The sequence below is a fragment of the Canis aureus genome, chromosome 5, assembly GCF_053574225.1.
Source record: "Canis aureus isolate CA01 chromosome 5, VMU_Caureus_v.1.0, whole genome shotgun sequence".
Lineage (NCBI taxonomy): Eukaryota > Metazoa > Chordata > Mammalia > Carnivora > Canidae > Canis > Canis aureus.
In genome coordinates this window covers 17472075-17497127 of record NC_135615.1, presented here as the reverse complement: position 1 = coordinate 17497127, position 25053 = coordinate 17472075, and the positions used below count along the sequence as shown (strand labels likewise).

Here is a 25053-nt window from a genome sequence, read left to right as displayed (position 1 = left end):
AGTGTCATCATGATATCTATTCAGTCTTTGTTTTTGTGGACTGTTCCACTGAACTTCTTCTTAAAGGGGAATTTTAAGAGTCCCCCTTAAAATTTCTTGCAGAGCTGGTTTGGAGGTCACATATTCTTTTAGTTGCTGCCTGTCTTGGAAGCTCTTTATCTCTCCTTCCATTTTGAATGAGAGCCTTGCTGGATAAAGTATTCTTGGTTGCATGTTCTTCTCATTTAGGACCCTGAATATATCCTGCCAGCCCTTTCTGGCCTGCCAGGTCTCTGTGGAGAGGTCTGCTGTTACCCTAATACTCCTCCCCATAAAAGTCAGGGATTTCTTGTCTCTTGCTGCTTTAAGGATCTTCTCCTTATCTTTGGAATTTGCAAGCTTCACTATTAAATGTCGAGGTGTTGAACGGTTTTTATTGATTTTAGGGGGGGATCTCTCTATTTCCTGGATCTGAATGCCTGTTTCCCTTCCCAGATTAGGAAAGTTTTCAGCTAGAATTTGTTCAAATACATATTCTGGCCCTCTGTCCCTTTCGGCGCCCTCGGGAACCCCAATTAAACGTAGGTTTTTCTTCCTCAGGCTGTCGTTTATTTCCCTTAATCTATCTTCATGGTCTTTTAATTGTTTGTCTCTTTTTTCCTCAGTTTCCCTCTTTGCTATCAACTTGTCTTCTATGTCACTCACTCGTTCTTCCACCTCGTTAACCCTCGTCGTTAGGACTTCTAGTTTGGATTGCATCTCATTCAATTGATTTTTAATTTCTGCCTGATTAGCTCTAAATTCTGCAGTCATGAAGTCTCTTGAGTCCTTTATACTTTTTTCTAGAGCCACCAGTAGCTGTATAATAGTGCTTCTGAATTGGCTTTCTGACATTGAATTGTAATCCAGATTTTGTAACTCTGTGGGAGAGAGGACTGTTTCTGATTCTTTCTTTTGAGGTGAGGTTTTCCTTCTAGTCATTTTGCTCAGTGCAGAGTGGCCAAAAGCAAATTGTATTGGGAAAAAGAGAAAAAGAGAGGAGAGAAAGAAGGAAAGAAAAGAGAAAGAGAAAAAAAAAGGGAAGAAAAGAAAAAAAAACGAGAAAAAAAAAAAGAAGAAAAAGAGAAAGAGAAAGTAGGAGAAAAAAAGGGGGTGGCGGAAGGAAACAAATCAAAAAGCAAAACAAAACAAAAACAAACAAACAAAAAAAAGAACCACAGGGGAGTATCTTCTGATTCTGTGTTCTTTAAGTCCCTTGGCTTCTCCTGGAAGTTGTCAGTCTAGCTGGTCTTCTGGGGGAGGGGCCTGTTGTGCTGATTTTCAGGTGTTAGCAGTTGGGGGAGCTGCTGTGCCCCTGCCTGGTGCAGGGCTCAGTGGGGGGTGTTTACCCCGTGAGGCCGCAGGAGGAACAGCCCCAGTGGCGGGGCAGCTCTGGAAACCTGGATTCAGCTCCGGAGCTCTCGGTCTGCAGGGCCTGGAGGCTCCGGGCGGGGCCGCTGATCTGCTCAGCTGGGGCAGGAGCGTCCTCGCTGTCCTGGGCCCTCCCGGTCTCTGCCTGTCCCGGGGGAGGCGGGATCCTGGGCTGTGTCCCGGCGCCCTGTGCTCCGGAGCCTGCGCTGGTGGATTCGCGCTCCCGGGCCGCTCAGCCCCCTCCGCGGAGCCGCCGCCCGAGCCCCCCGAGCTGCTCCGGGTCCCGCCGTGCGCGCTGCAGCCCTTAGGGAGCTCGGCGCACTCTCCGGGGGCGCAGGTGCCTGTTACTGTCCCAGGGAGCCCGAGGGCATCCCCGCCCTCCTGGGTCCTGCTCCAACTCCCCGCGAGCCCCTTTCCGCCCGGGAAGGTCGGTGCAGCTCCTGCTCCTCCGGGACGGGGCTCTCCTGTCCTGGGGACACTCGCCCCGGCCTCAGCCCGGCTCCTCGCGGGGCCCCTCCCCCTTGGAGGCCTTTGTTCCTTTATTTCTTTTTCTCGCGTCTTCCTACCTTGATAGATGCGCGAACTCTTCTCACTGTTGCATTCCAGCTGGTCTCTCTTTAAATCTCAGGCCGAATTTATAGATTTTCAGGATAATTTGAAGGTTTTCTAGGTAGTTTGGTGGAGACAGGTGATTTGGAGACCCTGCTCTTCCGCCATCTTGCTCCTCCCCCTCGTCTTTAATTTTTTTTATCAGTGTCTCATAGTTTTCAGAGTACATGTCTTTTACCTCCTTGTTTAAATTTATTCCTATTTTATTTTGGATGCAATTGTAAATGGTATTATTTTCATAGTTTTTCTTTCTGATAGTTTATTATTAGTATGTAGAAAAACAACAGATTTCTGAATATTAATTTTTTATCTTGAACTTTGCTGAATTCATGTATTCTAATAGTGTTTTTTTTTTTTTCAATTAGTCTTTAGGGTTTTCTGTGTATGGTATAATGTCATCTGCAAATAGTGAGAGTTTTACTTTCCTTACCTGTTCAGATGGCTTTTCTTTCTTTTTCTTGTCCAATTGCTGTGGCTAGGACTTCCAGTACTATATTGAATAAAAGTGGAGGAAAATGGGCATCCTTGTCTTGTTCCTGATCTTTGGTGGAAAGCTCTCAGTTTTTCACCATTGAGTATAATGTTATCTCAGGTTTATCATATGTGGTTTTTATTATGTTGAGGTATAATTTTTCTTTACCTACTTTGTTGAGAGTTTTTATGATGAATGGATGTTGAATTTTGTCAGATGCTATTTCTGCATATGATTTTTATCTTCATTTTGTTAATGTGGTCTGCCACAATGATTGATCTGTGGATAATTTGAACCATCTTGGCATCTCTGGAATAAATACCACTTCATTGTGGTAAATGATCCTTTTAATGTATTTTTAAATACAGTTTACTAGTATTTTGTTGAGGATTTTTCTGTCTGTGTTCATCAGGGATATTGGTCTGTAATTTTTTGTGTGTGATAGTGTCTTCATCTGGTTTTGGTAATGCTGGCCTTGTAGAATGAATTTGGAAGTATTCTTTCCTCCCAATTTTTTTTGCAGTAGTTTGAGACAAATAGGTATTAACTCTTGTTTAAATGTATGGTAGAATTCACCTGTGAAGCCATTTAGTCCTGGACTTTTGTGAAAAGTTTTTTGATTACCAGTTCATTTTTGTTACTAGAAATCAGTCTGTCACATTCTCCACTTTTTCCTAATTCAGGCTTGGACAGTTGCATGCTTCTGGGAATTTATCATTTTATTCTAGATTGTCCAGTATTTCAGCGTGTAGTTTTTTGTGGTAGTTTCTTGTAATCTTTTGTATTTCTGTGGTGTCAGCATTAACTTCTCCCCTTTTATTTCTGATTTTATTTGTTTGAGTTCTCTTTTTTCTTGTTGAATCTAGCTTAGGGTTTATCAATTTTGTTTATCTTTCCTAAGAACCAGCTCTTATCTTCATCTTTTCTTTTGTGTTTAAGTCTCTATTTCATTTATTCCTAATCCAATTTTTATTATTTCCTTTCTTCTACTAACTTTGGGCTTTTTGTTTTCCTTTTTCTAGTTCCTTTAGATATAAGGTTTGTTTGTTTATTTGAGATTTTTCCTGACTTAGGCCTGTGTTACTCTAAACTTTCATCTTAGAACTGCTTTTGCTGTATCCCAAAAATATTGGGATATTTTTGGGATACAGCAAACACTGTTGTGTTTCCACATTCATTCCTCTCCATGTATTTTTAAATTTTTTTCTTTGATTTTTTTCATTGACTATTGGTTGTTTAGTGACATGTTGTTTAGCTTTCATGTGTTTGTTTTTTCTAGTTTTTTCTTGTAATTAATTTCTAGTTTAATGCCATTGGGGTTGAAAAAGATGCTTGATATGATTTCAGCCTTCTTAAATTTCAGACTTGTTTTGCAGCCTAACTTGATCTGTTCTGGAGAATGTTCCATGTGCACTTGAGAAAAATCTGTATTCTACTGGTCTTGTGTGGAATATTCTATATATATATCTGTTAAGTTCATCTGGCCTAATGTGTCATTCAAAGCCCCTTTTTCTTTATGAATTTTCTCTCTGTATGATATATCCATTGATGTAAGTGGGTGTTAAAACTCCCTACTATTATTGTATTAGTGTCAATTTCTCCTGTTATGTCTATTAATATTTGCTTTATTTATATAGATAATCCTATTTTGAGTGCATTTGTTATGGCCTCTTGTAGGATTGATCCTTCTATCATTCTGTAATGCCCTTCTTTGTCTTTTGTTACAGTTTTTGCTTTAAAGTTCATTTTATCTGATATTAGTATTGCTAACCCAGCTTTCTTTTCTTTTTTTTTTTTTACTGCCATTTGTATGAAATATCTTTTTCCATCCCTTAACGTTCAGTCTGCATTTGTCTTTAGGTCTGAAATGAGTCTCTTGTAGGCAGAATATAGATGAGTCTTGGGTGTGTTTTTTTTTAACTTTTTAGTCATGCTGTGTCTTTTAATTGGAGTATTTAGTCCATTAATATTTAAAGTAATTACTGATAAGTATGCACTTATTATGTATTATTTGTTCATTGTTTTCTAGTTTTTTTTTTGTAATTCTCCTTTGTTACTTTCTTCTCTTTTTCTCTTCTGTTGTGATTTAATGACTTTATTGTTATGTGTGGATTTCTTTTTCTTTAATTTATATCTATTACATGTTTTTGGTGTGAAGTTCATGTGTAACTTCCTATATTTATAGCAGTCTGTGTTAAATTGAAGGTCTCTAAAGTTTTTTTTTAAGATTTTATTTATTTATTCATGAGAGAGAGAGAGAGAGAAAGGCAGAGACACAGGCAGAGGGCGAAGCAGGCTCCATGCAGGGAACCCGATGTGGGACTTGATCCCAGGACTCCAGAACCACGCCCCAGGCCAAAGGCAGGTGCCAAACCACTGAGCCACCCAGGGATCCCATAAAGTTTGAATACAGTCTAAAAGCACCAAATTTTACTTCATCTTCCATGTTTTATGTAGATGATGTCATATTTTAAATGTTTTTATTTTCTGTATCCCTTGAAGTTTCTTTGTTTGTAATTGATTGTACTACTTTTAACGTTCATACTAGCTTTAAAAGTGACCTTACTGTATGTTTGCTTTACCAGTGTAAATTTTCCCTTTCATAATTTTTCTCTAGTTATGGCCTTTTCTTTCTCACTTAGAGAAGCCCCTATAACATTTCTTGTAAGGCTACTTTAGTGGTCACATTTAACATGTTTGTCTGGGGAACTCTATCTTTCCTTCAATTCTGAATGATAATAATGCCAGGTAGAGTATTCCTGGCTGCAGGGTTTTTTCCCTTTAATTCCCTCTGGCCTGCAAACTTTCTGCTGAAAATTAGCTGATAGCCTTATGGGACTTCCCATGTACATAACTGTTTGCTTTTCTCTTGCTGCCTTTAAGATTACTTCTTTAATTATTGCCATTTTAATTATTATGTGTCTTGGTGTGGACCTCCTTGGGTTTATCTTGTTTAGGATTCTCTGTGCACCCTGGATGTCTGTTTCCTTCCCCAGATTTAGACAAAGTTTTAGCTATTATTTCTTCAAATAAGTTTTTTGCCCCTTTCTTTCTACTCCTCTAGGACTCTTATAATGCAAATGTAGTTATGTTTGATTACTGTCCTAGAGATCCCATTTTTTAAATTCTTTTTTTCTTTTTAACTGTTCAGCTTGTATAATTTTCACCACCTATCTTCCAGATTACTGATCTGCTCTTCTGCATCCTCTAATCTGCTCTTGATTCCTTGTGGTGTATTTTTTAGTTACTATATCCTTAAGCTCACTGGGGTTTTTTTGTGTTATGTTTTGTAGGGGGCGGGGACTGGTGTTTTTTTGCTTGCTTGTTTGTTTTGTATTTTATATCTCTTTGTTGAAGTTCTCACTGAGTTCTTCCACTCCTCGGTCAATCTGGTACCATTATGACCATTACTTTGAACTCTCTATCAGGTAAATTACTTATCTCCATTCCATTTAGCTCTTTTTCTGAGTTTTTTCTTGTTCTTTCATTCGGAACTTATTCCTTTGTCTCTCCATTTTGTCTGACTCTCTGTATCTATTTCTGTGTATTAAGTAGGTCAGCTATGTCTCCTCCAATAATAGCCTTATGTAGAAGGCATCCTTTGGTCCCAGTAGAATAGTCTCCCTGGTCACCAGAACCAGGTGCTCCACAGGTGTTCTCTCTGTGGGCTGCATGTGCCCTCCTGCTATGGCTGTGCCACAATGGCTGCAGGTATGCTAGTGGGAAGGGCTGGCCCTCAGCCTCATTTCAGCTATGACCAACCATGGCTACTGCAGGCACACTGGTGGCCAGGGCTTGTGGGCTCACAGGGGAACGAACACCAAAGTAAGACAAGTGGCGTGAACAAGGTAGATAGAGAGTATCAGAGCTGACTCTCACCAACTTCCTGCCAGGTAGGCTGAAGGAGCATGAGAACAATGGCACCTGCTCACTCTTCTGTTCCCAGAGAAAACTGCAGATCCCTGCCCCTCTGGCACATGTACTAAAATTATTCAACAAATTTCCTTTATGTATAATCCAGGTGCTTTTCAAATTGCTGCCTCTATGCTGAGTCTGAGACTGGCCCTTTAAGAGTAGAGACTCAGTTTCCTATAGCCCTGCCATCTCTCACAGTGAATCCCCGCTGATTTTCAAGGTTAGATATTATAGGGCAGGTCCCTAGGGCTGGACCCCCTTGCTCCTCCACACCTGTAACATCCCCTCTGGTTGTGAGTGCCTTTATTGGGGTTTGGTTCCAGACACATCTCAGTCCCTCTTACTCTTATTGATGTAGCCTTCTCTTTGTATCTTTAGCTGTGGAAGATCTGTCAATCTTCAGGTTGTTTTCAGAGTGAGTTACTACATGTACTTGTTGCTTTGTTTTGTTTGCTTGTGAGAGGAGGTGAATATATATATATTGCTTGTGGGAGAGAGTATGTGTATACACACACACACACATACACACACACAAAAGTGGGACTGCTATGGCAAAGAGAATGTGCACTTAAAAAAATGTTTATACATACTACACATGACTTTCTGAAGATTCTGTCAATTTATAGCCTACCAACATATACCTACGTCCTTGACAACACTGGATATTACCAAGCTTTATTTTGCTGATCTGATGAGAATATTATTTAATCCAATATCTTAAATTAATGAAGCTGAATGTATTTGTTTACTTCTCTTAGCCATTTTCTTTTCTCTTCTGTGTAATTGCTGTTTGTCTAACGTAACCATTTTCATCATTTTGGGGGTCATTTTCCTAGATGATTTTTTGAATGTTACGAATTTTAATGTCTTTCTTTTAAATATTTGATTCAGAAATAGCTTTTAAAATATAAATATGAACTAGTAGAAATTAGAATCAAAATGTTTTCATAATAAATCTTGTTCTTGGGGCAAAGATATGAATTGTATAATTATTCTAAACAGTGAACATTATAATAGTTCTATCAATTCTTGCTATTCTGATAGCAATTATGATAGTGTTCTTTTTGACTACTTCTAGAATATGTATTTTTTCATTTCCTGTTTCTAGTCATTACTTAAAATGAGTGCTTTACTTGCAATTTGTGGCTGTTCACATTGAAACAAAAGAGGCTACCAGTGAGGAATAATTGCATGTTTTATTATTGAGAAAATTAAATATTGTTTCTTCAATCATTTTTTTAAAGTGTTGGAGATACATGTACTAATAGTCATAATTAGAGAACTCTTCCTAGTCAGATTTCTAATACTTTCCTAGAGTGATATTTATTTTTAGAGACTCCAATTTTTTAAATTTCATATGTTTAGCATGTAATCAATTTTCACCAGATAGTTTCATCTCCATCATTTATCTGGAGCAGTTATATTTGCATTTAACAATTATTGTTGGAGGGAGACTTTAGCATTGTTGGAATTTGAAAGTTTTACTAATCTATGTTTTACTATTTCAGAAAATATCTGTTATTTCAAATAACTATTATAATCTCTGTTTCTTATAAAATTCATGCTTGGCTTCCTCAGTCAATTCTTTTGGGCTATGAATTTTTTTGTGAAGTTATTCAGAAAGCCATTTTGTGATAATTATAAAACACTAACTATAGCTGCCAGTGCTTTTTTTTTAATAGGTCTTTCTTTATAATGTGAGATTAATTGGTTGACTGCATAAATTGAAATAAACTGAAAAATTATAAACATTTTTATTATCTCACAGGGATGTTTTCCTTAGTGGTAGAATACATATCACAGAAAATGATTTATCAACAATTTTTTGAGCTGCTTTGATTTCATAGCATTTATATTGCATTTTATTGCATATTGCTTTTAAACCAGGAACATCCAGGACTTCACAAATTCAAGTTAAATAAGCATTTAGAGGAGGAATGTGTAAATTGTCTTAAAAATCAAGCCTATACTTTGAGAAATAAAATTGGTTAAACCTCAGAGTTAAGAATCAGCATGATTTAGAAACTATATTTCTCAGAATTTTCCCAAAGAACTTGTTAATAAACATGCCAAACAAACATATAAATTCATCTGATTCAAGATTGATCCAAAAGTTAAAGGGATGACAGCAAAATCTTAGCAATTTTGTATTTCACTGAATATCTGACTAAATCAGCTTAAACATTCTTTGGCATTTAAATAATATCGAATATTCTTTCTAATATTTCTACAACATATAATTTAAGGTGACAAAAGTTTATATTTTTAAAACTCATATTCAGCTATTCAAAATGAGTTAAATAAAACAGAGGGGTGGGAGGAGATGATAATATTTATGTAAATGACCTGAAAGAATAAATGACTACAAATAGTTAGTTTTCTCAAGTTACTGATTGATAAGAACTATAAACCTGAGACTTTGTCAGTAAAGTAAAACCATATTTAGCTGGTATGTTAAAAGTGATGCTACTTCTTCCTACTAAATTGCTGTAATCAGGTTATTTGGAACCTAAGCCCAGTCGACGTTACCTGCCCAAATTATCAGTCAAACTCAGGCATTGTCTGAATTTGGATTACAGGGTATCAGCCAGGGCCAGAAGACAGAAAGATCAAAATGGAAGCCAATACAGCAAACAGAAGAAGAATTCAGGAGCATCTCTCCAGAAATAAGGTTAAATCCAAAGTAGAAACTTGGGCCCCTGGAATAATACCAGCATACCAAGGTTAGAGGGAGCTCCATGGATGTACTTTTCTCCCAGCATCCTAGAGGACCAGAGATACACTAGCATTGAAAGAGAGTACAGGAGGGCCTTACCTTGTAGTCTACCTCTAGGTGAAATCTCTAGCTTTCCAGATGAGTCTTGTTTTAAAATATATCCTATTCTTAGTAAAACTAGAAAATTAACTTCTATAACTGACCCTGAAGTTTATAACTTAATGTGTAAGTCGCATGAAGTTTTGTGTGTAGAACAACCCATAGTTATTTATATATCATGAAGGCAATTAGAGTTTTCTTTTAGAAAATCTCTTCATCATCTATGCTAAATATTTATTAGAGGCAACTTCTAGTACTATTTACAATTCAGATATTTAACCTGATTCATGTATTACTTGGCAGTTTACAAGCAAAGTATCTAATAAATTCTATAGTTTTCTTTGCAAAAGTATTTAATTAACTTAGCTCTGTACTTAAGTCAGTACATAGAAAGTTCAGTAAGGCATGAAATTCAGTAAATAAAGCTGCATTTTGGGAAAACAACACCTTGGGGAGAAAGTGTTATAGTCTTTCTTTTTCAATATGACACTGGTTTAAACAAACATACTGTATCCATGTGAGGGACTATTACATATATTTTTAAAAGAGTGAGAAAGATCATATAGAGTGATACGTAAAAGCTCTAAAAGTATATTGTCTCTTAAAAAGTCAGGATATTAAACAATCTTTAAATAGTTTTCAGAGGCTGAAGTGCAAGTTGTCTAATAAACCAAAGACCCTAAAAAGAAAAATTGTCTGTGGAGAAGTAGAGTCGATCCAAAGGCACAATTCAACAATGAAGTCTCATGGTGTTTATCAGCTTATAGAATGCAGAAAGTGAAGCAGTACTTGAGAGATCTCTTTAACCTTCCCAGCCCAAGTGAGGTGGCCAAGTGATCTCTTCTCAGGGGATGCCATTAGTGGTACGAGTGGCTGACGTGATTGCCATAGCAGGTTGTCATAAAAGTAAGCAGATCCACCACCACAGTCTGCCCTCTGGTTCCCCTGTTATGACCCTCATGGGGCAGTACTGTGTCCAGGATGGGGGCAGATTAGGACCTGCCACAGAGGGAGGTTCTGGTGAATCCTGCCATGCTGTGCACTTCTCATTGCTTTGGCTTCATACATTCCTGTGTCTTGTGGAAAAGCCAGATGGACCTGATTTCTTTGGTGAGTTACCATCAAACATGTGACCCGTGTTCTTTAGTTTCTTTCATTATATCCCTTTGAGATTGATAGTATAAGGCTGAAACATCAACTTTATACTTTAACAAATAGCACCTGGACTTTCTCATCTTGTTTCTTTCTGAAGCAATCACAAAACACTTTAGTAAAAAAGATTTATGACAGCTCTTCTATTTTTTTCCATTTTATATGTCTGCTAAATTCCATTTTTAAAACATTATGGAGAAAGCCACTGGTGGAATCACAATGTCTAGAAATGTTAACTTCTCTGTAAAAATAAGGCCACTCAAATCTTGTTAAACTGATATTGTATTCATTGTGCCTCTTAATGCCCACATTCATTCCAAAGGACTTATAAAATGAAATCATCAAAAAGTTCCCAGCTGCACAAGTCTTTTGAAACTTTTCTATCGTAACACAGTCTGCGTTACACATTACAAAAACATGCAAGGGGACTTAAAGATAGTTTAACAAAAAGACTAGAAAGGGAGAATATCCAGGTGGCTTTTTAAGTGTGGAACATAATAAAATGGTGTTTGGAAAGTATTATGCCAAGATGTAATAACTAGAAAACAAGAAAGTCTATTTATAAGTTCAAGTGTAACTTTAAGTCATAAATAGAAGAAATGTTGAGAATGGAAAGGGAAGAAATAACACTAGCACTTATTAAACATGAAACAAATAGACTAAAACCCTTCAGCTATGGAAGAGCAATAGGACAGTATATTTTGGGCTTACCTTTCTGAAGCTTTGTCCTAAGGCTGTGAGTTCCATATTATATTATCTCAGTCTTCTCAGGGAAGGAAATCACTTGAGAATTTAAAACAGTGAGCCTGATGCAGGAAACTGGTTACCCAGGGGAAGGCAGACCTGAAGTGCCCATCTTCAGACTGGGACACAACCTATAGATTGACACTACCAAGAGGCCACCCTGGACCAGACTGAGGAGGCAAAGGGTAAAGGCTGGAAGTGTCTCGACTGTTGGATCAGATGTTGCCAGGGACAGATAGGGAGCAGTAGAAATACCCTGGCTTCTCCCTCTTTCCTCTGTCTCCTACTATGGTCCTCACTGGCAATTCCCAACCTAGGGACAGGTCTGCAGGGCTCATCCTTCCTGCAGAGCAGAGGAAGAATGAGGAATGGATCTCAGTGCAGATGAGTTCGGGACCAACACAAACATTGTATACATTGGCAGTGCACACTCTTTCTTCCTCACGTTCAGGTGAGAACTCCACACTAGGAGGGACCTGCATACACCATTGTGATCACGGAACTCTTCTGCTGCACGGTCCCTTTGCTCAATGCAAGTAGATTCACCCCTGATTGTTCCTTGTGTCTTGACAGTGTTTCTCTGCTGCATTACTTAAAGTAATATTTCAGTTTGGCCATATACATTTTTAAAGGGCCCATTTGGCTTGTAGTCTGGGTGTCCTGCTGTAATTCATCCACTGCCCTTTGGATAGAGCACACTTTATAACAACATCAGAGGCAGGTTAAGTGGAAGTCCAGCTGGGACTAGGTCATGATTGGAGAAGATAAACTTATCTACTTTTCTGGGGTAGCCCTTGGTGAAGCTTGTACCATTGTTCTGCGTGGGGCCACTCAACAGATTTTAGATGAAGCAGAAAGATCTTTGCATGATGCTCTTTGTGTTCTTGCCCAAACTGTGAAGGATTCTAGAACAGTGTATGGAGGAGGCTGTTCTGAGATGCTGATGGCTCATGCTGTGACACAGCTTGCCAGTAGAACACCAGGCAAAGAAGCTGTTGCGATGGAGTCTTATGCTAAAGCACTGAGAATGCTACCAACTATCATAGCTGATAACGCAGGCTACGACAGTGCAGACCTGGTGGCCCAGCTGCGAGCTGCCCACAGTGAAGGCAACAGAACTGCTGGCCTGGATATGAAGGAAGGTACCATCGGAGATATGGCAGTACTGGGTATAACAGAAAGTTTCCAAGTGAAGCAGCAAGTTCTTTTGAGTGCAGCTGAAGCAGCAGAGGTGATTCTGCGTGTGGACAACATTATCAAAGCAGCACCAAGGAAACGTGTCCCTGATCACCACCCCTGTTAAACATTCCCATGTGCTGTTGAGCTCTGGACCAGTTAGTTCATAGCAAAGTTGTGTTTGAAAGACTTCGACCTCTCAAAGAAGACTGTGGAATTGAAGTTTATCTGTGGCTCTTATATCCTTAAGTTTGGACATATAACTGACCTTCTATTTTAACATGGGTCTAATTTATTTGCTGTTTCATTTTCCATAAGATTCAGATGATTTAAAAGTTTGTTTCTCATACTGTGCATCAAAATAAAAACTTGAACAATTAAATTGCACCATGGTTGGTGCACCATGGCACCAACCTTTGAGGAGCACTAAGAGATCAATGGGGCATTAAAACATCTCTGGAAAAAGAAAAAAAAAAAAAAAAAAAAAACCATCTCTGGAAATGTCACTGTCTGGGGGAAAAAAAACACCTAAGAAAACAAAGAAACAATTTGCATTTCTCAAAATTCCTCTAAAGAAGAAATGTATTTTATCTAATTGAGTTTTTTAATCCACTTATTTTATTTATTTTTTTTTAATCCACTTTTAGACATTGTTTCTCCCTATTTCCTGGACCAAAAGGCTGCTCTTGTGTTTGTTTGGAAACAAAACATAAAACCAAACTGTAATGGAATTCTGTTGGCTTATACAATTAAAAAAGAAGAATCAGGGTAAACTTCAGACAAGTTTTTATCTACAGCCCAGTGATGCCCTCCAGTACCCTGCCTTCCTCATTGTTGGCCTCATGGTTGTAGTATGACCACCAGCAGCATGCCCACAAGGAGAGAGTGATCTCTTCCCTCAACACCAGATTTTAAGGTCATCATTTATTAACCAGGCTTTTGTTTTTTTTGAAATACAATTTCCTTAAAAATTTTGGTTTTTTTCTCCCATTCACCTGATAACCTAAAGTGTTTGAAATGTATACAGAGGGTGGGGATGTTCAGGACTAAGCTTATTTGCTTTTGTAGGAAATTCCCGTCTTCCTGTTTTCTCTGGCACCAACTCAGCTTGTGAAGGACAATTAAGCTTTTCCAGCCTTCAAAAGCTTCAGATTATCAGGCCACCAGATACTATGGGTAGCCACTTTCATAGTTTATTATCTCTTAGCAAAGCCAGACAGAAGAAGCCTCTTAACCATCATGGTAGGACTGCTTATTGGTCAATTTAAATTCAAAAGGAAATATAAAAAGATAATAAATATTTTAAACACCTTATTTTCACTCATCCATTCACTAATTCTTTGGTGTGAGGCCAAGGTCTTTTCTTCAAGTGTGGGTTTTTCTCATATAAACCTTAATTCATAATGCATTGAGGCATTGAAGATTTACACTTTCCTTTTTAAGTAGAGTGAGAATTCCACAAGAACCTTGTAAAAAGTACATAGAAGAAAAATCTTTTTAAATTTTATAATTTCCTCCAATTTTTATAGTTTGAGAGCAAATTTTAAGCAATGGACTTTTATCAAGTCATTCCAAAGCATTAATTTAGTTTTCATAGGAAAAAAACCCCTCTATTGTCCTATTTATAATTCATTGGTTTCTGTAATTCTATAACACTTAATGAAATTAAGTACAGAATTACAATAAGTGTAACTGGCATAAATAAGTTCAGGAAAAGAGACAAAGTAGGTAGCCATAAAACTAAATTGGTAAGACAAGTATGTTTAGTGGGTTAAGGCTAGCACTCATAGCCACAAATGTTCTGAGGACTACAGGCTTCAGTCAGGATGTTTTACAGAAGAATGGAACATATTAATTGACCAATTAATCAATTCAGCAGAGGTTGGGTAAGACAGCAACTATTATTTTATATTTCCTCTCTATTTTCAGAAAGGCTTCCTGCAGCCTCAGCTTGTATCACTCACACAAGACCTAACTCAAGGCTGGAATATATTTTCAAAATCTCCAAAATCCTGATTTATTTTTAACCAGATGTCTTACTGCTATAGCCTTGGTAGAAATGTGTTCAGAGTCCCAAAGTACAATAGGAATTATTTTAACCAGTTCTAACCTGCAAAAGCTGCCACCTTCCCTATTTGGGATAGTTAGAATCATCCTCATTACCTTCCAGCCTACCCTCTCAGCTCAGTCTATTCCACATTTTAGAATCTATTCTTTGTAACATCCCATTTTATGATAGATTGTGTTACTTTTGATGGCAAGTAATAGAAGAGACTTACTCAACTTGGGTTAATCAACAAAGAAGATATATTAGTTCATGAAACGAATGTAACATCGTATGTGTCAACTCTATATTTAAAACAAAACAAAACTCCAGAAAATGAGCATGTTTCAGGCAAGGCTCAAATGCCCAGTATATAGTTGTGTAGATTGTGCATAGCTCAAAGGAGCCTGGGCACGGAGCCAAGTGGGAACCAAATTCAGTTTACCCACCCATATTCTCAGGCATGGAACTGGATCTATTTGTAGAAAGGGGTGCATGAAAGAGCATCTGATAGCACAGCCATGCTCCTGCAGGCCAAATTTGCCTAGTTTATCTACCCAGAGGTAACTTATGTTTTAATACTGGGAGCCTTGGCAGCTCAACAATGTCAGCCACGAACCAGTTCAGTTTTCCCCATTATCCATTTTCTTATGTCAGCAAGCCACATCCCTAAATTGGCTCTATTTGTGCTTACCAGATGAAGGCCAGCATTAGCCAAGTCATCCTTTGTCTTTGCCAGTGGGAAAGTGTACTTGTCAGTCATTGACTATATTAACTTCCATATTTGTTCAACCTGGGTCTTGTATTCATCACTAAAACCAGTCACTATGGCAGGAATATTTAGCATGTTGGCCAAGGTAGGATTTATATCTGCCATTTTGCTATTTTTCTTTCAAATTCTTATGTCACTTCTATTTCTCTATTTCTCTAGTAGTGCCCTCCTTCATTTTAAATAAATAGTTTTCAGAACACCATTTTAATTTCCTTGTATTTCATTTAGTGGACTCTTCCACCTATATTCTTTTTGGTTGTCCTAGGGATGACAATTAACATCTCAATTTAAAACTATCTAGTGCATATATAGCATCAGCTAATATACTTCTGTCTCTTCCCTCCTTCATGCTTTTTTTGTCATACAGATTACATTTTTATGTATTATAAGCCCATCAATAGTTTTATTGCTTATACAGTCTTTTAATTTTTGACATAAATGTAGATTCACATGCATTCTTAGGAAATAGAAAAATTTTGAGTTATCCTTTACACGATTTTCTTAGATGATAACAACTTCAAAACTACAGACTGCATTTTTCAGATAAGTGACTCTGAATGCAATGGCTTGTTTGTATGGTAGATGCACGTTTATTTTGTAAACTGCCAAACTGTCTTCCAGAGTGATTGTACCGTTTTACATTCCCATCAGCAATATATGGGAAATCTATTTTCTCTGTATCCTCACCAGTGTTTGATATTGTCACTATTTTTTATTTTAGTCATACTGGTGATATCTCTTTGTGGTTTTCATCTGTACTTCCATGATGGCTAATGATGCAGATTTTTTCATCTGCCTATTTGTCTTCTGTATGTCCTCTTTGGTGAAATATCACTTCATATCAATTGCCCATTTAATATTTGGATCGTTTGGGTCTTACGTTTTTTATTTTTACTTTTTTGATAGATTTTATTTTTTAGAGGAGTTTTAGGTTCAATCAGTGATGATTGATTCAATCATCAAATGATTCAATCACCTAATGATTTCAATTAGGTAAAATCAAGCAGAAAGTTCATATATCCTCCCTGATGCTACACACATAACCTCCCCCGGTATCAACATCTCCTGGAAGAGTGGTACATTTGTTACAATGAGTGAACCTACACTGATGCATCATAATTACCCAAAGTCCATAGAGAACAAAACTCCACGATTTGGACCTGGTATATACTCTGACTTTTGACAAATGTATGTATAATGACATGTATCCACATTACAGTATCATACAAAGTAGTTTCACTGTTGTTAAAGTCCTCTGTGCTTCTGCTATTCAGCCTTCCCTCCCTGCTCACTATGGATTTTTTCTTACTGTCCCCATAGTTTTGCCTTTTCCAGAAGATCATATAGTTGGGATCATGCAGTATATAGCCTTTTCAGGTTGGCTTCTTTCATTTAGTAATATGCATTTAAGTTTCCTCCATGTCTTTTTATGGTTGATAGCTCATTTCTTTTTAGCACTGAATAACATTCCATTGTCTGGGTGTACCACAGTTTGTTCATTTGCCTATTGAAGGGCATCTTGGTTGCTTCCAAGTCTTGGCAATTAGGAATAAAACTATATATACCTGTGTGAAGGTTTCTGTGCAAGCATGAGCTTTCAGTTCATTTGAAGAAATACCAAGGAGTATGTTTGCTGGATCATATATTAGGAGTTTACTTTTGTAAGAAACTACCAGCTGTCTTTCAAAGTGCCTATGTCATCTTGCATTTTCATCAGCAGTGAATGAATGATCTTGTTGCTCCATATCCTAGCCAACATCTAATTGTGTCACTGTTTTGAATGTTAGTCATTCTAAGAGGTATATGGTGGTATCTCATTGTTATTTTATTTTGCCATTCCCCCAATGACTTATGATGTGGAGCATCTTTTCATATGCTTATTTACCATCTTTGTATCTTCTTTGGTGAGGTGTCTGTTCAGGTCTTTTACCCATTTCTTGACTCAGGTTGTTCAATTTCTTATTTTTAAGTTTTAAGAGTTTCTTATGAATTTTGAATAACAGCCCATTACCAGATATATCTTTTAAAATATTTTCTCCCAATCTGTGGCTTATCTTATAATTATTTTGACAGTGTCTTTTGCAGAGCAGAAGTTTTTGATAAACCTCAGCTTATGAATTATTTTATCGATGATATCTTTGGTTTTTTCTTTCTTTTTTTTTTTTACTGTTGAATTTTGAGGATTCTTTATACATTCAAGACCAGTCATTTGTTAGATACATGGCTTGCAAATATTGTCTTCCACAATTGTAACTTTTTTTTATCCTCTTAACAGGGTCTTATATAGAGCAAACTTTACTAATTTTAATGAAGTCCACTTTACCCAGTTTCATTTTAAGAGTCGTGGTTTTGGTGTCAGATCTAAGAACTCAACAGAGAACCTGAAGATTATCCTATTTTTCCCCCTAAAGTGTATGTAGTTTCATATTTTACATTAAAGACTGATCCATTTTGATCAGTGTAAGGTGTAAGACCTAGGTCAAGGTCTTGTCTTTTCTTTTCTTTTTTGCTCACATTGTCCAATTGTTCCAGCACCATTGTTGAAAAGGCTATCTTTACTGAAAATTTTCAATTTTCCCTAAAATCAGTTGAGCATATTTTTAAGGGTCTACTTCTGAATTCTTTATTTTGTACCATGAATCTGTGGGTCTGTCTTTCTAACACTGCCATGCAGTCTTGATTACCATAAATCTAAAATAAGTTTAAACCAGATAGAGTAATTTCTCATACTTTATTCTTTTTTTTTCCAAAAAGAAATTATTTAAGTTCCTTGACTTTCCATATAAATTTTGCAATAATTTTGCCTATAGCTACAAAAAGTCTTCCTGGAATTTTGGAAAGATTTGCATTAAACCTGCATATCAATTTGAGGATAACTGACATATTTATTATGTTGAGTCTTGCAATCCATGAACCTAGTATGTTTCTCCACCTTTAGATAAATTTTTGTTTCTTTCATCAGTGTTGTTTGGTTTTTGGCATACCAGTACTGCACATGTTTTGATAAATATACACTTAACTATCTAATATATTAAGTGACTATAAGTGGCATTGGATTTTTAATTTTTGTGTTCACATGTTCATTGTTAGGATATATAAATGATCGTAATATTTTATCTTTCTCTTATAACCTGTGACATTTATGAATTCTTTTTGTTCTAGTTCTTTTATAGAATCCTTGGGATACTCTATGCAGATAGTCATGTCATCTGTAGAGATGGCTTTTTTTTTTTTCCTTTTATATTTGTATGTATTTTATTTCCTTTTCTTGCACTGAATAGAACTGCCAGTACTATGTTGGATAAGTCACCAGAGCAGACATCCTTCCTTGTTCTAGATCTTAGAGGAAAAATATGCAGTCTTTTACCATTAACAATGATGTTAAATGTAGTTTTTGTAATTTTCTTTATCAAATGGAGGATGTTCCCTCTCTTTCATTTTATTTTTCTGAGAGATTTTATCATGAATAGGTGTGGAATTTTATCAAATACTTTTTCTACATTAGTTGATATGATCCTGTGATTTTTTTTCCAATTTTAATAGATTTTATTTAACCCAATATGTCCAAAATATTATCATTTCAACATGCAATCAATATAAAAATTACTGAGTTTCCATTCTTTTTTTAGTACTAAATCTTCAAAATCCAGTGAGTATTTTACATTTACAGAACATCTTGATTTGGATTAGCCGCATTTCGAATGCTCAAAAACCCCATGTGGCTAATGGCTAACACATGTCTAAGTCCAACAAGGAAGCTCTCCCTTCATTTCTGACCTCGTGAAGCCCAGACTTGAAGACTGATATGAATACCAGCCTCCATCCATAGAAAGGGTCAAAGTCATCAGAGCAGTTCTGATTCTGAGTACCTCGTTGGACTAGGAAGGGAGCTGGGGCTGGTTATCAGACAACACTTCAGAGTTCAAGACAAACATCAATATTAATTAATAGGCTAAAGCCTATTAATGTGGTGCTACATAGATTGATTTGTGAAGAATGAATCAACCTTGCATCCTTAAAATAAATGACACTTGGTCATGTGTACATATATTTTTATATGTCACTGAATTCTATGCACTAATATTTGTTAAAGATTTTTCTGTCAATAGTCATGAGAGATACTGCTCTGTAGTGTTTTTTTTTTAAATTGACTTTATCTGGTTTTGATATCAAGGTGTAATAATAAATTAATATAGTGAATTGGCAAGTGTTCCTTCCTTTTCTATTTTTTTGGAATAGATTTGTACAGTTGGTGTTAGTATTTTATAGCATTTTTTTTAAATGAAGTGACCTGGGTCTGGGGATTTCTTTCTTGAGAGTTATGGTCTTTCTTTCCATTAAAGAAGTCCCTTTAACACTTCTAGTAAGCTCAGTTTAATGGTGATGAACTTCTTTGCCTTTTTATATTGGGGAAACTCTATCTCTCCTTGAATTCTAAATGATAATCTTGCCAAGAAGAGTATTCTTGGTTGTAGGGTTTTGTTCCCTTTCAGCACTTTGAATATATTATGCCACTCCCTTCACAGGGCCTACAAACTTTCTGCTGAAAATCAACTGATAGTCTTGTGGATGTTGCTTTATGCTGCGGCTTCTGAGATTCTCTCTTTAATTTTTGACATTTCAGTTATTTGTGTCTTGGTGTAGATCTCTGTTTTCATCTTATTTGGGGCTCTCCATTCTTCCTGGACTTGGATAACCTTTCTCATGTCAGGGAGTTTTTCAGCTATTATTTCTTCAAATAAGTTTTCTGCCTCTTTTTCTCTTTCTCTTCTGTGACTCCTATATTGGGAATGATAGCCTATTTGATTGTTCTAGAGGTCCTTTAAACTATCCTCATTTTTTAAAAAATTAATTAATTATTTTTGAGAGAGTGAGAGTGCACTCAAGAGTGAGCAGGGGGAGGGGCAGCAGAAGAAGGAGAGAAGCAGACTCTCCACTGAGTGCAGAGCCTGATGCAGGGTTCAACCCCATGAACCTGAGATCATGACCTGAGCTGAGATCAAGAGCCAGCTGCTCAACAAACTGATCCACCTAGGCACCCCAACTATCCTCATTTTTTGAAATTCTTTTTTCTTTCATCTTTGAGCTTGGCTGATTTCCATTACCCTGTCTTCCAGATTAAAGATCCACTCTTCAGCATTTTCTAATATGCTTTTGATTCCCTATAGCATATTTTTCATTTCAGTTATTGTATTCTTTAGCTCTGTTTGAAGTTCTCACTGTGTTCTATATTTTATGTTCTACTCTTCTCCTGAGTTTTGGTAAGCATCTTTATTACTTTGAACTCTTTATCAAGTTTATTGCTTATCTCTGTCTCATTTAATTCTTTTTTTTTAATTTTTTAAATTTATTTATTCATGAGAGACAGAAAGAGTGGCAGAGACACAAGCGGAGGGAGAAGCAGGCTCCATGCAGGGAGCCTGACATGGGACTCGATCCCTGGACTCCAGAACCACACTCCAGGCTGAAGGCGGTGCTACCGCTGAGCCAACTGGGCTGCCCTCACTTAATTCTTTTCTGAGGTTTTGTCTTATTCTTTCACTTGGAACATACTCTTCTGTCTCCTCATTTGGCTGACTCTATGTATTTGCTTCTACGTGTTAAGTAGGCCAGATATATCACCTGGTCTTGAGTGAGTGGCCATATGTGGAAGTCACCCTGTGGGGCCCAGAAGCACAATCTCCTCTAGTCACTACAACAAAGCCCTCTAGGGATATCCTCTGAGTGTAGGCTGTATGTGCCCTCCTTTTGTGGATGGGCCTCTAGAACTGCAGGCATGTTGGTGTGTGGGCTGGCCCCCAGCTTGCCTGGCTGTGATGCTCATCTATGACTGTTACAGGTACAATGGTGTTTGGGACTGGCTCCCCTACTCTAGGGCAAGAGCCATTTTGGAGTGGCAAAATGAGGCTATCTGCTATGAGGCTATCTGCTATGTGTGGCAGGATGAGAGCTGGTTTCAGAGGGTGCTCATCCCAGCTGAGACTGTCTGCTGTGTGTTAGGAACCACTTTGGGAGGGCACCCACAGGAGTGGGCAGGTTGGGCTTTGGCAGATCTGCAGGGGCATTCCAGGGCAGGGGAAACGATGATAGCAAGGTAGATAGAGAGTATCAGAACTAGTACCTGCCAGCATTGGGCCAACTAGGCAGAATGAAGTCAAGAAAAATGGTACCTGCCAGTGTTTCCATTCCTGGAGAAAGTTTCTACAGATTTCTGCCCCATTGACATATGCTGTAAAATTAGTCATTACATCTCCATCATGTATATAGCTCAAGCACTTTTCAAACTGCTGTCTTCATACTGCATCCCAAAGCAAGTGAGTACATGGGTCCTTTAAGAGTGGAGTCTCAGTTTTCTATAGTCCTCAGGCTTTCCCAGAGTTAAGCCCCACTGATTTTCAAAGCCGAACATTCTGGTGGTCCCCAGAGCAGGTGGTGGTCACAATGGGGCTTGAAATATCCCACTTGTGGATTGTCATGCTGGAGGTGTGGGTCCCAACCAAATTACATCTCTGTCCTTCCTACCCTTCTTAATGTGTCTTTTTCTTTATATCTTTAGCTATGGTAGAAGGGTTCTGCTCTCTTCAGGTTGTTCTCAGAGATAATTGCTCTGTATATAGTTGCAGCCTTTGTGTGTGTGTTGGGTGGTGGGAGGAGGTGAGCTCAGGGTCTTTCTACTTCGCTATCCAATCAGGATCTTCTCTTTGTCTTTTTACAGTCTGACTGTGTTAAGTCCAGATACGGATTTCTGAGTTAATTCTACTTAGAGTTTATTGAGCTTTTTGGATGTTTTTCATCAGATTTGGAATTTTGGATTATTCTTTCTGTCCCTTTCTCTTTCCCCATTCCTGCTGAATCCCCTCTTGTACATATGTTTGTATGCTTGATGATACTTTATGGGACTCTGAAGCTCTGTTTATTTTTTCTTTTTTCTATCGGCTCCTCAGACTGGATCATCTCAACTGACCTTCCAGTTGGCTGATTCCTTCTGTCAGCTCAAGTCTGCTGTTGACATCTTGTGAATTTTTCACTTCTGCTATTGTACTTTGTGGTACTCTGCAAATTTCTTTTCTTTTCTTTTTTTTTTTTTTTGTAATTTTATAACTTCTATCTCTTTAGTGGTCTTCTCTATTTGGTGAAATATTGTTCTTATACTTTAGTTCTTTAGATGTAGTTTTCTTTAGTTATCTGAACATATTTATGACAGTTTATTTAAAATTTTTGTCTGCGGCAGCCCGGGTGGCTCAGCAGTTTAGCACTGCCTTCAGCCCAGGGCCTGATCCTGGAGACCTGGGATTGAGTCCCACGTTGGGCTCCCTGCATGGAGCCTGCTTCTCCCTCTGCCTATGTCTTTGCCTCTCTCTGTGTGTGTCTCATTAATAAATAAATAAAATCTTTAAAAAATAATAATAAAAATAGAACAAAATAATATTTTTGTCTGTTAAGCCCAATTTCTGGGCTTTGTCCGAGACAGTTTCTGTTGATTGCCTTTTGTCTGTGTGTGGGAGGGAGGAGCATATTTTTATATTGTAGTTTTTTTGTTGTTGAAAACCAGACATTTAAAATAATAAAATGTGGAAACACTGGAAATAATATTCCCCATCTTCTCCCCAGGGTTTGTTGTTGCTATTTATTATTGTTGTTGCTACTTATTTATTTAATGACTTTTCTTGACTAATTCTATGAAAACCTGTATTTCTTCTTGCACATAGCAAATGAAGTCTCTGTTCTTAATGTGCAGCAAATGATTGAACGGAGATTTCCTTAAATATCTTGAGCTGATAAGTCTCTGTCCTTTCCTGAGGGGGTTTGTGTGTGGGTGTATGTTATCCATGCTGGAGCATGCAGGTTTTAACTATGCCTTACCCTTCACTTCCTGCTTGTGCAGCGCCTTAAGGTCAGCCAGAGGTGAGAGTTAGGTCACCTCAGGTCTTTCCTAAACATGTGCACAGCCCTGCACATGAATATGTCCTTCTAGAATTCTGGCAATGTGAGAGCTTTTCAAAGTCCCCTATGAACATCTCATTTCCCAATTTTTCCTTTTGAATTTTTTGGTAATCTCTTTTTTTTTTTAAGATTTTAAAAATGTATGTATTAGAGAGAGCATGTATGAGAGAGAGCACAAGCAGGAGGGAGAAGCAGACTCCCCACTGAACAGGGGAAGCCAATGCAGTGGGACTCAATCCCAGGACCCTGGGATCAAGCCCTGAGCCAAAGGTGGATGCTTAACTGACTGAGCCACTCAGGTGCCCCTTCTGGTAAGCTCTTATTAGCCCCAAAGGGTATTGCTGCCTTAGGCAGCTGCTATGTTAAATAACTGTCACTTATTGTATTCTACAGATGCCCTGGTGATAGGGCTGTTCCTATTGAGTAAGCCTTGAGTCAAATTAAGTCAAGACAAGATCCAAGAATAGAGCTTATCCAGGAGCTATCAGGCAGGTCAAAGAGTGACACTTACCTGTGAATTGGGCTTCAGGAGAGCAGCTACCTCCCATTCTGTGTGCTCTCTCTCTCTCTCTCTCTCTCTCAGCTGCTAGGTTGCTGGTTTTCACTGTGATTATGCCACTGTCAATTTCCAAAGTTACTGTGGAGCTGGGGCGAGGGTGATAGGAATGTGGTAAATCCCAAAGCTTGCTATTTTTTACCTCCATTCAGCTGTTTTTCTTTAAAAAAACACTCGAACTATTCCAATTCTTTGGTTAAAGGATAAGTTCTAATGAAGTTGATTCTGACCACTTTTGCCATTGTCTCATGGTGGATTTTCAGAGGTCCTTGCCTCTGCCACTCAAGAAATTCTTCACTTCAGTGTTATTTTGACACTATTCATTCACTCTATTCCAGCTCTCACACTTCACAAGTCTCTCTCAGTAGTCGACTTCCCTTCCTAGCTCAGAGGAAATTGAGTGGGAATTAACTGCAACCTCCTTGCTCTAACTTAGGAACTCTTCATCCTCTTATCATCATCATAAAAGAGATGTTCTTACTCCCAAATCAAACCCAGCTAAATCTCTACTAAATATTCCAGTGGCTTCCTGTCTCACTCAGAGTAATCCAAAGCCCTTTCTATGGTCAAAGAGGCCTTCTAAACTATAGTTACCGCCACCTCTCTGATCTCATCTCCAGCCATCATTATCCTCTTGCTCACATTGCTCCAACTTGCTGGTCTTCTTGCTATCTCTTTGGCAGTGAAGAATGTTCCTACTCCAGGCCCTTTGCACTTGCTGTTTTCTTTGTTTTACACACTTTGCCCTTAGTATCTACATGGTTCCTTTCCTTATTTCCTTCATGAATTCACTCAAATTATCAGAGAAATCTCCAAGAACGAATGATTCCATCATCTTTCAACTTATCAAGGTCTTTTTTTTTTAAGATTTTATTTATTTATTCATACATTTATTCTGTATCTGTAGAGATACAGAGAGAGAGAGAGAGGCAGAGACACAGGCAGAGGGAGAAGCAGGCTCCATGCAGAGAGCCTGACGCGGGACTCGATCCAGGGTCTCCAGGATCACGCCCTGGGCTGCAGGCGGCGCTAAACCACTGCACCACTGGGGCTGCCCTCAAGGTCTTTTTTTTATTGGATATCTCCCCTTTCTTTCCTATACCTTCAACTACAAATTTTAAATGCTACTTTCTTTTCTTAAGATAAAACTTTCCCTTGTCCCCATTGTCCCCACTAGTTACCCTTCTTTCTGTCTTTCTCCTGTACTTGAAAGCTTAACTTTTGGAGATGTTTATACTTTTTAAGATATTTTATAGTTATATCTTCCACTCTCTCACCTTGTACTCATTCTTAACCCTCTGCAACCTTACATTTATGTCCAGTATCTCATTCAAATTACTCAAGGTCACCAACAAGCTTCTCGCTGCCAGATGCAACAGATGGTTTCACAACCTAATGTGACTTGACCTTTTGCCAGCATGTGGCACTGCTGACCACTCCCTCTTTAAGTATTCACTTTAGGGGC

The 25053-nt window shown here is 37.9% G+C and overlaps 1 long non-coding RNA gene across 1 annotated transcript in view; it reads left to right on the top strand.

Moving 5' to 3' along the window:
- The window catches only part of LOC144313748 (uncharacterized), a 102112-nt gene that overhangs the window by 18983 nt on the left and 58076 nt on the right, over positions 1-25053 (top strand). Inside the window, exon 2 of the long non-coding RNA XR_013379379.1 lies at positions 8965-9056. This is a non-coding gene — a long non-coding RNA (uncharacterized LOC144313748). The remainder of the gene's footprint in view (positions 1-8964; positions 9057-25053) is intronic.